Here is a 15,912-nt window from a genome sequence, read left to right on the forward strand (position 1 = left end):
AGCATATGTTTTAATGCTGAACAACCTGACATAAGCCTTTTTTTATAGTTTATATATGAAATATCTGTTTCGATATTATTACTGCTTTCAAAATATTTTATTCTAATTGTTCATTATTTCTTATATCGTTTATTTATTTCCATACTTCTTTTATTCACTTGGAAAAGCATCTGGCTTTTCCAGCTAGGGTTATAGCTTAACTAGTAATGACAGTAATAATAATAAAAGAAGATGCATGAAACAGCATTAAAGCATGAAAAGGCACATACAATGATATTACTATGGAAAAATGGCTCAACATTGAAATTTCATAGTTGCATGGAGATTTTCTTTTCATAAACAACGTGATAGACAACCTGAACAACAGATTCCTCACAATAGAGAATATGTTAAGATACTATTAAACATTGTTATTACAATTATTGCTAAATCAAACATAGCCTTCAAGGGGCATGATAAAAGTGAAAGTTCATTAAATAAGGGTGTATTTCTGGAAATTTTTGACTTGATAAACAAGGAGTCTGAGAGATTTTGTGACCTAAAAAAAAAAAAAGATTCATTAAATGCTAAGTATACATTTGGGTTAAGTCAGAATTATCTTCTCAAATCTGTAACAGATTGCTTGCTTGATGTCATAGCCAAAAAAGCCAACTCATCATCCTTCTTTGCAGTTATATCTGATGAGACTAGAGATGTTAGTATTACTGAGCAGCTCTGTGTCTACATTAGGCATGTCATAGATGAAACAGTAAATGAGAGGTTCATGGGATTAATTTCTTTGAAGAGTCTTGATGCTACTTCTGTAGCTATTGCATTGTTAGAGGAGCTCCATAATCTTGGCCTGATTATTAATAAACTAATAGCATAGTACTACGATACAGCATCTGTAATGAGTGGCAAAATAAGTGGTGCACAGGCACAAATCCGAGAATCTGTGAAGAATCCATGCTTTTATATACCATGTTCTGCACACAATTTGCAGTTAGTCATAACACACAGCTGGCTGCCTGCCAGAAGTAGCAGATTTCTTCAAATTGATTTGAGCTCTGGTTGCCTTCATCCCTGGTTCAACCTTTTGCCATGATATATTCATAGACCTCCAGAAAGATAAAAAAACTGTCACTTCTGGAATTTCCTAAAGTATGACAACACAAATGGGAATATAACCATAGGCCCAGTCAATATCACAACGCTCTGAGATTTTGATGGAGACTCTAGAAGATTTGTCGAACCACGGAAGATCTGGTGAAGAAAAATGCCTCACCTAATGGATTCCTACAAGCTTTAAATAAGTTTGAGACAGTTTTTATGTTGATTACCCTTTTTGAAGTACAGTATTTGATATTACAACCCTACTATCAAAGACATGGCACAATGAGAGTATGGAACTTGCTGCAACACTTAGCATGGCACAAAAAATACTTGAAATTAATAATGACTAAAGAACAAGACTTCCATTTTAACATAATTTAGCAAAAATCAATTGATTTTGCTACTGAGAGAAACATTACTTCAACTTTCCGTCAGCCTTCAAGGAAAAGGAATCCATCTTCAAGTCTGTTGAGATCCTTTGTGATCGAAAACATAGGCCAACGAGACACTTGAAAGGGTTGAGGACTCAAGAGCCTACTATAAAAGGTCACTGTATATCCCTATTTTTGGCAAAGTACCTTGTGAATTTAGACAAATATTTGATGAACCTGAATGTACCCTCCGTGGTGTAGCTACCTGCACCCATCATCTCCAAATTTCTTAAATGAAACTGACTTCAATACCTTGCTGACCAGTACTCAATTGAAGGGGGAAGCCTCCATGTAGAACTACTTATTGCTCAGAGAATGCTACGGGATGATGTGAAATGTATTTCTGATGCTTCGGATAAGCCGAAACCAATGAAGGAAGGTTAACGCACACTTTGAAATTTAATGTGATTTGGCTTTAACTTTCCCTGTCAGTAATGCCAAATATGAGTTATCTTCTTCCCTCTTGAAATTGGTCAAAATTTACCTCAGGCCATTAATGGGTCAGGAGCGACTGACCAGTCTAGGTACAATTTCTATTGAAAAAACTGTAGTGGATTCCCTTGATCTTCATAGGTTAGTGGATAGATTTGCAGCTATCCCAATACTGAACTTTACAGTCAAACTCAGGTGAATTCAGCATAAGGCGTTTATCTCTAATTAAATTAAGTTAGATGCAAAATACTTCTTATAAAATGTGATTTAGTATTCAATTTTTTCTCTTTTTTGGGATCAGAGAAATTGCTCTGTATTATTTTATCTTTTTAAACGGTTTTGTTCTTCTGTAAGAATAGGTGAAAGTATATGTGCAGAGAATAGATTCATCATGCAGTAGTATCTCTGTAATATTCTACATATATGAATATATGTAATACGCATGAAACACTCAATTTTTTTTTTCACTTCTGCTCATCTGCAGAGTTACACCTAAAGGTCACATCAAATATTTCAAACTGGTAGGGCTCTAGCCCCCAAAACTCAACATTTAGTGACGCCACTGTGTGTGTGTGGATATATATATATATATATATATATATATATATATATATATATATATATATATATGTATATATATACATATATCTATATATACACACGTATATATATATATATATATATATATATAAATATATATATATATATGTGTGTGTGTGTGTATGTGTATAGATAGATAGATAGATAGATATAGATATATATATATATAAAGGCATTCTTGCAGACATTATTTACTATTATGAAATCTCCTCCATCTATTATTAAATCTATTTCTAGGCCATTTTCTCCTGCTCCATATATATATATATATATATATATATATATATATATATATATATAGATAGATAGATAGATAGATAGATAGATAGATAGATAGATCGATAGATATAGATATAGATATGTGTATATATATATATATATATATATATATATATATATATATATATATATATATTTATATATATATACATGGAGCAAGAGATAATGGCCTAAAAATAGATTTAATAATAGATGGAGGAGATTTCATAATAGTAAATAATGTTTGCAAGAATGCTCTATACCTACAACTTGGAAAAAAATTATCATATATACTATATATATATATATATATTCCCATATATAGTATTATATACATATACATATATATATATATATATATATATATATATATATATATATATATATATACATATATACATACATATATATGTACTGTGTGTATATATATATATATATATATATATATATATATATATATATATATATATATATATATATATATATATATATATATATATATATATATATATATATATAAGAATTGCTCATGGAATTATAAATGAAATCTCGACTGGGGCAAAGAACAAGCACATACCCATCAAAAAGAGAGATAGTTCTGTTATCCCAACAGAAGGTGAAGAAAGACAACTTTTGATGGAACACTTCAGTGAATTATGAATAAGAGATAGGAATGGAATAATTTGATTGATATACCTGAAGCTAAAGAAGACCTTGATGTGCCCATGAATGAATTCAGTGTGTTTGAAGTCGAAGCTATCCTCAAAAAACGAAAGAGATGAAAAGCCCCTAGATACGATAGAATAACTGACGAGATGATACTGGGCGAAAATTAAGACACTCCCAGACTATTTACAAGATTATTTTGTAGAATGTGGCACGAAGAGGCAAAACCTGATGAATGGGAGTGAGGAGTGTTGGTGAAAATAGCAAAAAAAGGAGACCTGATTGATTGCAATTATTACAGAGGCATAGCACTTACGTCAATTATTATGAAAATATATAGTATGCATATTCTGAAGATACTGGAGAGATGAGCAAGCAGGATTTTTATTTTGAGATATGTACAGCAATGCATAGAATATAGAAATCCCCTTTTGATGGCATTTGTGGGCTATGAAAAAGCCTTTGATAGTTTGCACCAGCCAATTTTGTGGAGAGACATGCGTTATTATGGAATTCCTCTTAAATATGTATATTTGATTAAGTCTGTTCATAAGCATAGAAAGTGCAAAGTTAATGTTAATGGAGTCTTATCAAATGAATTTCCAGTGAACACCAGAGTACTCCAAGGGATTGTGTTGTCACCTATGTTGTTTATCCTCCTCATGGAATTTATAATGCATAGAACAGCCAGAGATGGTGGAGAGGGATTGGATTGGATTGGTGACAGGAATTTAGCAGACCTAGAGTATGCTAATGATGCTATCCTTTTTATCATAATACCACAGGATTTGCAATGCTTACCAGAATGCATGAAATACCACACGAGGTTGGCCTGAGGATGAAAATAAGAAAGACAGAGATAATGAGAATGGAGTATGCAATGGAAGATGAAATACCATTGGAAGGAGAAAGGTTTAATGAGGTAGAATCATGTAAATATTTAGGAACTATGACCTTCAATACAGGGTCTTTAGAATTAGAGTTTAGTGAAAGATTGAAAAAAGCAAATCAAACAATGGCTAGGTTAAGAAAAATTTGGAAATCAAATCGCCTGAAATTACATATAAAAATCAGACTATAAATCAGTTTAGTGAGATCGGTGTTACTGTATTGTACCAACAGTGTGTCACACGATCGTACATAGTAACGATATTTCATTTTTTGTATATATTATGCTTATATCTTCGCTCTCCCCTCGCACTGATAGGAACCTGAAATAACATGTCTGTTTTTCTCACCGTTAACTGTTAACCGGTGAGCTTATCGGTTGAACATGAAATTGCCTGTTATGTTTTGTGTGCCCTTTTTGCCTGGAGTTTATGTATATATAAACGAATGTTCTGTAATAAAGTTTACTCAGTTGCTTTCATCCTGCCTTTGAGTCACAACCTTCTCTCGGGCCGTCACATTGGTGACCCAGGAAGTCGACTCGCTCCTCCCACCTTCCACCACCACTCGCCCCTCCGTCATTGGTACTATGGCGGACTCCACGAAAGTTGGTACCGCCCCATTAAAACTTTCGTCATTCGCCAGCGGAGAGACGTTTGCTTGGTTTCAGCGCGCAGAAGTCCAGTTCCGCATCAAGGGCGTGACTCACTCAACCACCAAAGCAGATTATGTTCTCGCGGTGATACCCGAGTACACCTTCCTGGAAATATCCGACTGGCTTTGTGAATGAAGAGACACCCCAATAGCGTATGACGCCCTCAAAACTTACCTTCTGCAGCAGTACTCGCCGTCGCCAGCCGCCCGTATAGCAAAGCTTTTTCAGCTCTCTCAACAACCATTGTGGGACCAAAGGGCTTCGCTCGCCCTCAGGGAAATAACCAGTATCGCTCGCCTGCCACCTGCCGCAGACGGCTCTCCTCGTGAGGTGAACCTACTTTGTGCTCTTTGGATACGCCGCTTACCCGAACCTGTACACGCTGCCATACACGATGTCGATAGTTTACCCATAAAGGACTTGATGACCAAAGCCGACGCCCTTATGGACAGCCACTTCACGACCTTCAAGACCTCCATCAACGCCTTCACTCCTGACAAAGAGGACGCCTATTCAACGTCAACCGAAGTTGACGTGAATGCCGTAGGACATACACGCCTACCCCATGATGTGCCGAAGCGGCGACAAAGCCACCCATCACCCACCACTTGCTCGCGCCCCAACCAACGACTTCTACAGCCACTTACTGCTTCCCATCGGCCACAGTTTTGCTACTACCACTACAGATTCGGGTCAGCCGCGAAGAAATGTGCCAAAGATTGTCAGTGGCCAAAAAACGTGTAAGTAGGCCATCGATCATGGCGGTGGCCTCCCGTGTTTCTAATCTTTTCTTTTTACATGATGCAGGAACGGGCGTGCGATTTTTGGTAGACACCGGTCCTTGTCGTTCTCTTTTGCCAAGGGAACTCTTCAGGACACGATGTAGTCTGTCTACGTCTGCCGACGTCCACCTGGTAGCTGCCAACGGATCTGCGATTCCCACCTATGGTTGCGAGAACCTAACATTATCATTTGGAAATGGTAAATTTACTTGGAAGTTTCTCGTTGGTGACGTCACATTGCCAATCCTCGGTGCGGATTTCCTCTCTCATTTCCACCTTCTGGTCAATGTCGCCCACCGACGATTGGTCAACGCAGACTCGTACTTTTCGACACCTCTTCAACCCACCCCCTCCAACCTCGCTCTCCACATCAGCGTAACCACGGATGCCTACACCAACCTCCTCACGTCGTACCCAGAAGTTTTCCATCCAGAACTTCGCCAAATGCCCATGGCTCCTGCCAAGCACGGTATTTATCACCATATCAAGACAACGGGATCCCCAGTCTTCGCAAAATTCAGACTTCTGGCACCGAAACGATTGGCAGCCGCCAAACACACGTTCGCCGAAATGGAGGAAATGGGCCTTTGCCAAAAGGCCTCCAGCCCATGGTCGTCACCCTTACACATCGTTCTGAAGAAAGACGGCTCCCTCCATCCTTGCGGGGATCACAGGCGCCTGTACATGCAAACAAAACTGGATCACTACCCCCTCCCAAACATCGCCGACGTGACTTCCTACCTACACAAAGCGAAGGTTTTCTCCACGCTCGACCTCCTGAAGGGGTATTATCAGGTGCCTATGAACCCAGAAGACATCCCCAAGACCCCCATCACCACTCCGTTTGGTACATACACCTTCAATTACTCCTGTTTTGGCCTTTGTAATGCTGGGGCCACCTTTCAACGTCTCATGGATGGCATCTTAGGGGTCCTCCCCTTCTGTGTATGTTATGTGGACAACATACTTGTGTTCTCTTCCTCAAAAGAGGAACACCTCCATCACCTGTGCATCGTGCTCGACCGCCTGCAACAAAACGGCCTTATAGTCCGGTACGACAAGTGTAACTTTGGCGCCAATGAAGTGTCGTTCTTAGGGGACCGCATCACTCCTGAAGGAGTCCATCCCCTCCCTGAGAAGGTAGCAGCCGTTCAGAACTTCCCCACGCCCTCGACCGTCAAGGCTCAGCAGGAATTCTTGGCCATGATCCACTATTATCACCGTTTTCTGCCAGCCGTTGCCACCACTCTTGCTCCCCTCTATGCCTCCCTCAAGGGCAAGCCAAAGGACCTGAAGTGGGGTCCCCTTCAAGAAGCGGCCTTCTGCAATGCAAAGAAGGCCCTATCAACCGCTGCAGCTCTCACTTTTGCTATCCCACATGCCCCTCTCCTTCTCTCCACCGATGCCAGCAACGTCGCTATTGGTCCAGTACTTGAACAGGTGGTCAATGGCTCACACCACCCATTGGCCTTCTTCAGCAGAAAACTGTCCTAGGCAGAATCGGGTTATTCTACCTTCGATCGCGAATTGCTGGCGGTGCACTTGGCTGTCCGTCACTTTCTCCATTTCTTAGAAGGTACGCCCTTCGTCATTCGCACAAACCACATGCCTCTGGTGCACGCCTTCACTCGACAGTCTGACACCTGGTTCGCCCATCAACGCCGACATCTCTACGCCGTGGCTGAATACAATTGCACCCTTCAACACGTCCCTGGGAAAATGAATCTCGTTGCCGATGCCCTGTCAAGAAACATGTTGGCTGCTGTTGAAATGGGATTGGATTACAACGCCTTGGCTGAAGCCCGACGACAGGATCTAGAGTATCTAGCATGTACGACATCCTGCACATCCCTCCGTTGGGAAGACATCCTCCTCGACGACTACAACACCACCCTCCTCTGTGACGTCAGTACTGCTAGACCGCGACCTTGGATTCCTGCTCTCATGTGCCGACAGGTGTTTGATTTTATTCACGGCCTTTCACATCCCTCATGCCGTTCTACTGCACAGCTGCTGAAGACGAAGTTCATTTGGCACGGCATTTCTCTAGGATGCTAAGGATTGGGTCCGCGCCTGTACTTCTTGCCAAATTTCCAAAGTACATCAACACATGGATTCAGGAGTGGGCACCTTTCCTCAACCTCAGTGTCGATTCGCCCACACTCACGTCGACGTTGTAGGCCCCCTACCCACATCACAAGGACATCGTTACCTGTTTACCGTCATCGACCGCTCCACTCGTTGGCCTGAAGCTATTCCCATGGAAACTAAAATGTCCGCCTCATGTACATCTGCCTTACTCATAGGATGGATTGCAAGATTTGGTGTCCCTGAGCATATTACTTCTGACAGGGGTACCACTTTCACCTCTCAATTGTGAACATCATTAGCGAATCTCCTGGGCATCACCCTACATCAGACAACTGCCTACAACCCCGCTGCCGATGGAATGGTTGAACGTTTTCATCGCACCCTCAAAGCAGCTTTGATGTCCCGCTGCAAGGATTGCAATTGGTTTACTCAGCTTCCCTGGGTCATCCTGGGACTAAGGACCACCCCTTAAGACGCCCTCGACATCTCAGCAGCTAAAATGGTGTATGGCGACCCATTGGTCGTCCCTGCCGAATTATTTCTTTCTGCAACCTCCTCCGACGATCTCCAGCGCATACGTCACGTCGTGGGAAAGTTTACTCCATGCCGCCAGACTTACAAGCCCCCAGCGAAGCATCACATACCGACAGACTTGCACTCTGCAACGCACGTTTTCCTACGCAACGACATTAGCAAGCCACCGCTAACACCCCCTTACATGGGCCCTTTCCTTGTGATCCGACGCAGTCCGAAAGCATTCCTACTAAACATTCGTGACAAAGAAGACTGGGTCTCCATTGATCATCTAGAACCTGCTTATCTCCTGCCAGATGACCCACCTACAGTTCGCCTCTCTAGATCAGGGCGCCCTATTTAACATGTACAGTGTGTAATTTTTAGCGGGGAGAGCCATGTACCAACCATGTGTCACACGATCGTACATAGTAACAACATTTCATTTTTTGTATATATCATGCTTGTATCTTCGCTCTCCCCTCGCACTGATAGGAACCTGAAATAACATGTCTGTTTATCTCACCGTTAACTGTTAACCGGTGAGCTTGTCGGTTGAACATGAAATTGCCTATTTGTTTTGTATGCCCTCTTTGCCTGGAGTTTATGTATATATAAACGGATGTTCTGTAATAAAGTTTACTCAGTTGCTTTCATCCTGCCTTTGAGTCACAACCGTCTCTCGGCCCGTCACAGTATCGACATAAGACATGGTATGACAATGAAACAATCTCCAATAGATTTAGTAGATTTAAGAACCAAGCCCTCGGAAGGATATTGGGAGTTAAAGGGTAGGACAAGATTAGGAATAAAACTATAAGAAAGATTACTCGAGTACCATATGTGAATGAGATCATGATGAGGGGTAGGTGGAGATGGTTTGGTCATGTTCTTCGCACTACCCAAGAGATATTAGTTCACCAAACGTTCAGCTGGGCTCCACAAGTCACTAGAAGAGTTGGAAGAATCACGCCTACATGGCTGAGGACTATGAAGTGCGAAGTAGGAGATAATGAGTGGAGAAGTATTGAATCAAAAGCTCAAGATAGAGACGACTGACGAAATCTAACCGAGCCCCGTTGTGCCAATAGACATAGGAGGAGATGATGATGATGATGATATATATACAGTATATATATATATATATATATATATATATATATATATATATATATATATATATATGTGTGTGTGTGTGTATACACACACACACACACACACACACACATATATATATATATATATATATATATATATATATATATATATGCATATATATATATATATATATATGTATGTATATACATATATATATATATATGCATATATATATATATATATATATATATATATATATATATATATATATATATATATATATATATATATATATACATGGAGCAGAAGAAAACGGCCTAACAATAGATTTAACAATATATGGAGTAGTAAAAAATGTCGTCAAGAATGCTCTATACCTACAACTTGGGAAAAACTTTATCAATATACTAATTTACGTAAAGGGAGCCATAAAGACATAAAAATACATCGCCCAGCATGTTTACACTCAGTAATATTCATAATATTCAAAATATTTACAATGATCATATTAGCTTTAATCAACAAAGAGAGCCAGCAGGAATCAGAAATGGATATTCAACAACTGACCAGCCAATGAGAAAATCAACAAATATGATATAGCACTAGGTATGACATTTACAGACTATGAGAAGGCTTTCGATTCTTCCAAAATTTCAGCAGTAATGAAAACCCTTCAAAGACAAAGAATAGATGAATCTTATGTTAGAACACTTGGAGATATCTATACAGGAACTACAGCAATCCTAAAACTACATAAAGATAGTGAGAAAATTTTAATTGAGAAAGGAGGTAGACAGGGCTACCCCATATCTCCTAATTTATTCACAGCATGTCTAGAAGAAGTTTTAAGAATTCAGATTGGAAAAATGTACAACTTAAGATTTGCAGATGACATAGTTCTGTTTAGTGAATCGTCGGGAATTTCAAAAGATGGGAGAAGATTTGAATACAAAAAGCAAAGATGTAAGACTGAAAATGAGTATGAGTAAAACTAAGGCAATGTTCAATGAAAATGGAAAGATACAACAAGCAAGGGTTAAGGACAAACCTCAAGAAATTTTTAATGAATATAAGTAATTAGGCAAGTGAAATGAAAAGTGTAGGTTGTCATGCAACTGCTACTACACTGCCTCTCGTACATCAATTACCAACCTAAATCCTTATCATCTATCAGTCTCAATACACACACACACACACACACACACACACACACACACACATATATATATATATATATATATATATATATATATATATATATATATTTATATATATATATATATATATATATACAGAGTCTATATATATATATATATATATATATGTGTGTGTGTGTGTGTGTATATATAAGTATATACTATATATATATATATATATATATATATATATATATATATATATATATATATATATATATATACTGTGTATATATATATATATATATATAGTATATACTTATATATATATATATATATATATATATATATATATATATATATATATATATATATATATATATTTATATATATATATATATATATATATATATATATATATATATATATATATATATATCATGGGAGCACTTGCAAAAGATGATGGAAGATTTTTATAGAGAAAGCAGATATGTTCAATGAAAATGCAGATACAACAAATAAGAGCCATGTACGAATCTCTTGCGATTGTTACTGAATATTCATACTTAGGACAGACAGTAAGCGTTTCGGTAGGACATGAGACCATAATTGAAAGAAGAATAAGCATGGGATGAAGAACTTTTGTAAAGAAATTGAGATTATGAAATGTAAAATGCCCGTCTCTCTAAAAAAAATGTTTAATCAGATAATTCTATCAGTATTAACTTATGCATCGGAAACTTGGAGCCTTACTAAAGCTTTAGAACATAAGCTGATTACGACTGAAAGAGCTATAGAAAGAATAATGATGGCAATAACACTAAGAGACAGAAAAAGAGCAACATGGATAATAGAGCAAACTAAAGTAGAGGATATTCTAACAATATGAAAGAAAAGGAAATGGACATAGCCAGGGCATATAATGAGAACAACAGATAATAGATGGACATTAAGAATAACAGAATTAGTGACTTGAGATTACACAGAAGCCGGGAAATGAAGAGAAGACGGTGGATTGGCGAGCTAAGAAAATTTGTGGGTATAGACTGGTATAGAAAGACCATTAACAGACGAGAGTAGAAGGACGTCTGAGGCCTTTGTCCTGCAGTGGACTAGTTATATATACAATATATGTGTATATATATATATATGTATGTATGTATGTATGTATGTATATATATATACAGTATATATATATATATATATATATATATATATATATATATATATATATATATATATATATATATATATATATATATGTTTGTATATATATGATAAATTTTGCACATTTAATCATGTTTTTCATATTTCAAATAAGCCAAATATATTAATACATTAAACTTTGGATTCTCTTAACGACCTCGAGATCAGAGCCCCAGGAGAAATCACGCAAAGACTATAATATCTGACCGGCCGGATTTTGAACCCTGGTCCAGGATACCTGTATGACATTACCATACCACTTAGCCGCGAAGAAAGATAAAAGTCAAAGACAATTCTTCCGTACATGTACCTGTCAAATTCAGGTTTTTTGTACTTAGAATTGAAATCAACCCATCTTCATCATCGTAGCTAATTGGTAGGTTTGTGACTTGGCATTTGATTAATGATAAATTTTGCACATTTAAACATGTTTTTCCTATTTCAAATAAGCCATGTATATCAATATATTAAAGTCTGGATTCTCTTAACGACCTCGGGATCAGAGCCTCAGGCGAAATCACTCAAAGACTATATTATCTGATCGGCCAGGTTTTGAACCCTGGTCCAGGATACCGGCCAGTCAGATGCTATAGTCTTTGAGTGATTTCGCCTGGGGCTCTGATCCCGAGGTCGTTAAGAGAATCTGGACTTTAATGTATTAATATATATGGCTTATTTGAAATATGTATATATATATATATATATATATATATATATATATATATATATATATGAGCTAATCACAGTCAGGTTGTTACTGATCGGAATAAGTGAGTGTCAACAGATTTGTCTTCTTTGTTAGAGAAGACGGTTACGATGTGGCTTGGGTGGCACTTTGAAAATGACGGTTACATTTTAGCTTTGGCTTAGCGTCACCTAAACCTCTTCCGATTGGTTGTTATGAGACTTTCAGGTCAAAACAACCAATCATTGATCAGGCATAGTGAGGCCATGTATGGGCGCTTGGGTAAAAACCCCATAGGAGGTCAGTCTGGTTTTGGAGGTCTACTGAGAGTGCCAGGTGCGACGATGTGTGCCGACCGAGTACCATTTTTCTGAGGGCTTTTTTTTAGTAACGTAACGTAATTATAATTAAAGGGCGCCCTTGTAAACCTAAGATAATACAGCATGTGTTAAATCAACAATTCGACTCTCATTTGTGCATGACCTTCCCTCTCAAATTGTGTTAACCATAGAATGGATTTTCTCTATCTTTGTTTCCCCCAAGATGTGAAGTGTGAACCCCCTTAATACGACCTAGATTGGGTCATATTAAATGGTGTCAGGTGTTGTGGGGTAATAATAATAATATTAACGATTAACGTCTGTGCTAAGTTATTTTAGGCGACGTGAGATTTTTGAAAAAGTGGAAACAAAAGAGATTAGTGACAATGGTTAACACGAGAAGTTCGACGTCGAGTGGAGGTGACGGAGAGAGAGAGGGGTGAAATGAAGTGTAGCTCGTGTATGCCGGTACTCGGTGAACGTTTTCTCAACGCACATGATAGCAGCTACACAACCATCGAGGTTGCCTGGCACCCAACCAACATCGACAACCTTCCCAGGATGGGGTGTCTTAAGAAGAGAACCTCGAAGAGGCAGAGGTCAGAGAGGTAGGACTGTGGCGACTGGTGGTTGTTGGAACTGTGGGGTGGTATTAACAGATGGCCACCTACGGGCTCTATGCCCCTACGATGACCAGCGGTAGTGATATGGATGTCAGGCCACAAACCACCATCTGAAAGCTGTTTAAAAAGAAAACAGCGTCGGCAGAAGAAATCATGTTTCCCCTGTACCAACGAGAGGGAGGGGAAGACGACGCAGGAAGGGGAAGACAACGCGGGAAGGGGACCAACGGTCCATCGGGCCGTCCGTCAGACCGCAAGGACTGAGGACGGGAGTGCCAAGGAGTCAGCCAGCCATCTTTGCCCCAGAATGTGGGGGAGGGGAGCTAGACGCTCCCCCAGTGAGCAGTAGGGGATGCCCACCTACCAGCGAGTGGTAGTGCGTCTTCTCAGGGAGTGCATAAGGAGGAGGAGGGGTGGAGCAGCAACCCCTCACCACCGCTCCCGATCATGGAAGTCGGAATGCTATTCCCGTCTTGGTATAGAAGTGGAATCATGTGTGTAACGAGGGTGAAGAACCGCTCGTTACGGATGCCAGCAAAACGTAGGAGTGTATGGTGCGGAACACGGCCAGAGCCCACACACGGGCTCAGTGATCCTACGATGAAGAACGGATGTAACAACTCTACGTGAAGCAGAAGGAACAAGAACGAAAGATTTAGGCTTAAGTAGACCTGTGGATGGAGCGCATAGAAAACGGGAAGATCTTGACGACTACGGAGAGAGAGAGAGAGAGAGAGTACATGCCCCCGTGAATAAGTCCCGCGAATGAGTGTATGGGTGAGGTAGGAGATCAAATTTCCCGGATTTTTTGCGCAGGTGGAAGGGTGTGTTCTTCATTGAAGACGGAATTTGATCTAGCGTTGTTTTTCCTTCCCCTTTGGTAGAGAAAGTCATCTGTGTAATTGATGTAAGACATTATGCGTGGCATGTGGGTATAGAAAGTTCCCTTAAGGATGGCAAGAGTGTCAGTATTTTTAAGGAATTAGGTTTATCAATAAGTGACATGTGTGTAACTCAATGAGTAACCACAAGCATGTGGTACCAAGGGCCAGGACATGGTCGGTAGTACCTTTTAAGTTTAATGGAGTGCATATGGACGTCAAAGGTTCATTCCCCCAGGGGACAGATATGAAGGGGAGGAGGAGGCACAAGCGTGTGTCCGTGCCGTCCTTCGAGCACGAGAGAGTGCGAGAGGACATGGGTCTTGAGATAATGTCTACCACGAGGTGATTGAGGTCATAAAAATCAGGTTTCTTTTAAGTAGGTTCATTCCGAGTGTTTTGTGAAAAGATGAATTAAATTTTGTTTCGTTTTTTTTGGTTTTGTTCTAAGCATATCACGAGTATGTCATTCATCATGCTGAGAAATTTCTGTTGCATTTATGTTTGTGTTGAAATTAATTCAAATTTCGTTATTTTATGTTGATACCAATTTTGTTATTACCAAAGTTTTATGTATGTTTTTCCATTTTGTTGTACTGTATTTTAAAAAATTTTCATTTGTCTGTGGAGGTTTTCAGTGCTATTACAGGTAATTGTTAATCATGGGTTGAAAATTGAACATCATTACTTATGTTTTTGTTTTTCAGGAGAAATGATATTGCTCGGTTATTAATAAGTATTTTTCTTTTTTATTATTATTCACTGTTTGAATTTGCTCCTTGTTGCAGTGTCACGGATGTATCAGAAATGGTTTTCTTATAATGGTAAATGTATCGACGAGTGTTGGGTTTGTAAGTTATTCATTTTGGTTTCTCTTAATTTTTTATCATTTTCTTTGTTTCGTGTGTGTAATGATTGTTGGTCCTTATGAAATTTTATTGCATTTGAAACATTATTATTTTTCTGATTTTGTGCTCCAAATTTCGGTGATGATGTATTAAAACCTGATTTTGTGTTTCTGTATGATCTATTGTGGGCGTGATATTCATCTTTGTGTAACTTGCAATTGTAACACGCCAACCAGCCCTCTGATTTTGATTTAGGTTTTTAATTTTAATTTTTGCATGCTCCCGAAGAGGGTGGTACTCCGCGGCAACATCTAGTGGAAAAAGAAAGCTTGTGTTCAGTGGAAAAAAAAAAAAAACAATGATTAGAAAAGTTTCATAAAAAAAGAGAGAGAAAAAAAATTGTTTTGAGAAAAAAATCTGATAAGCGTGAATTTTACGGGACGTAAAATTTGGGAAGGGAGTGATGAGATAATCACAGCCAGGTTGTTACTGATCGGAATAAGTGAGTGTCAACAGATTTGTCTTCTTTGTTAGAGAAGACGGTTACGATGTGGCTTGGGTGGCACTTTGAAAATGACGGTTACATTTTAGCTTTGGCTTGGCGTCACCTAGACCTCTTCCGATTGGTTGTTATGAGACTTTCAGGTCAAAACAACCAATCATTGATCAGGCATAGTGAGGCCATGTATGGGCGCTTGGGTAAAAAC

Source organism: Palaemon carinicauda, chromosome 2 (assembly GCF_036898095.1).
Source record: "Palaemon carinicauda isolate YSFRI2023 chromosome 2, ASM3689809v2, whole genome shotgun sequence".
In the NCBI taxonomy this organism is placed as follows: domain Eukaryota; kingdom Metazoa; phylum Arthropoda; class Malacostraca; order Decapoda; family Palaemonidae; genus Palaemon; species Palaemon carinicauda.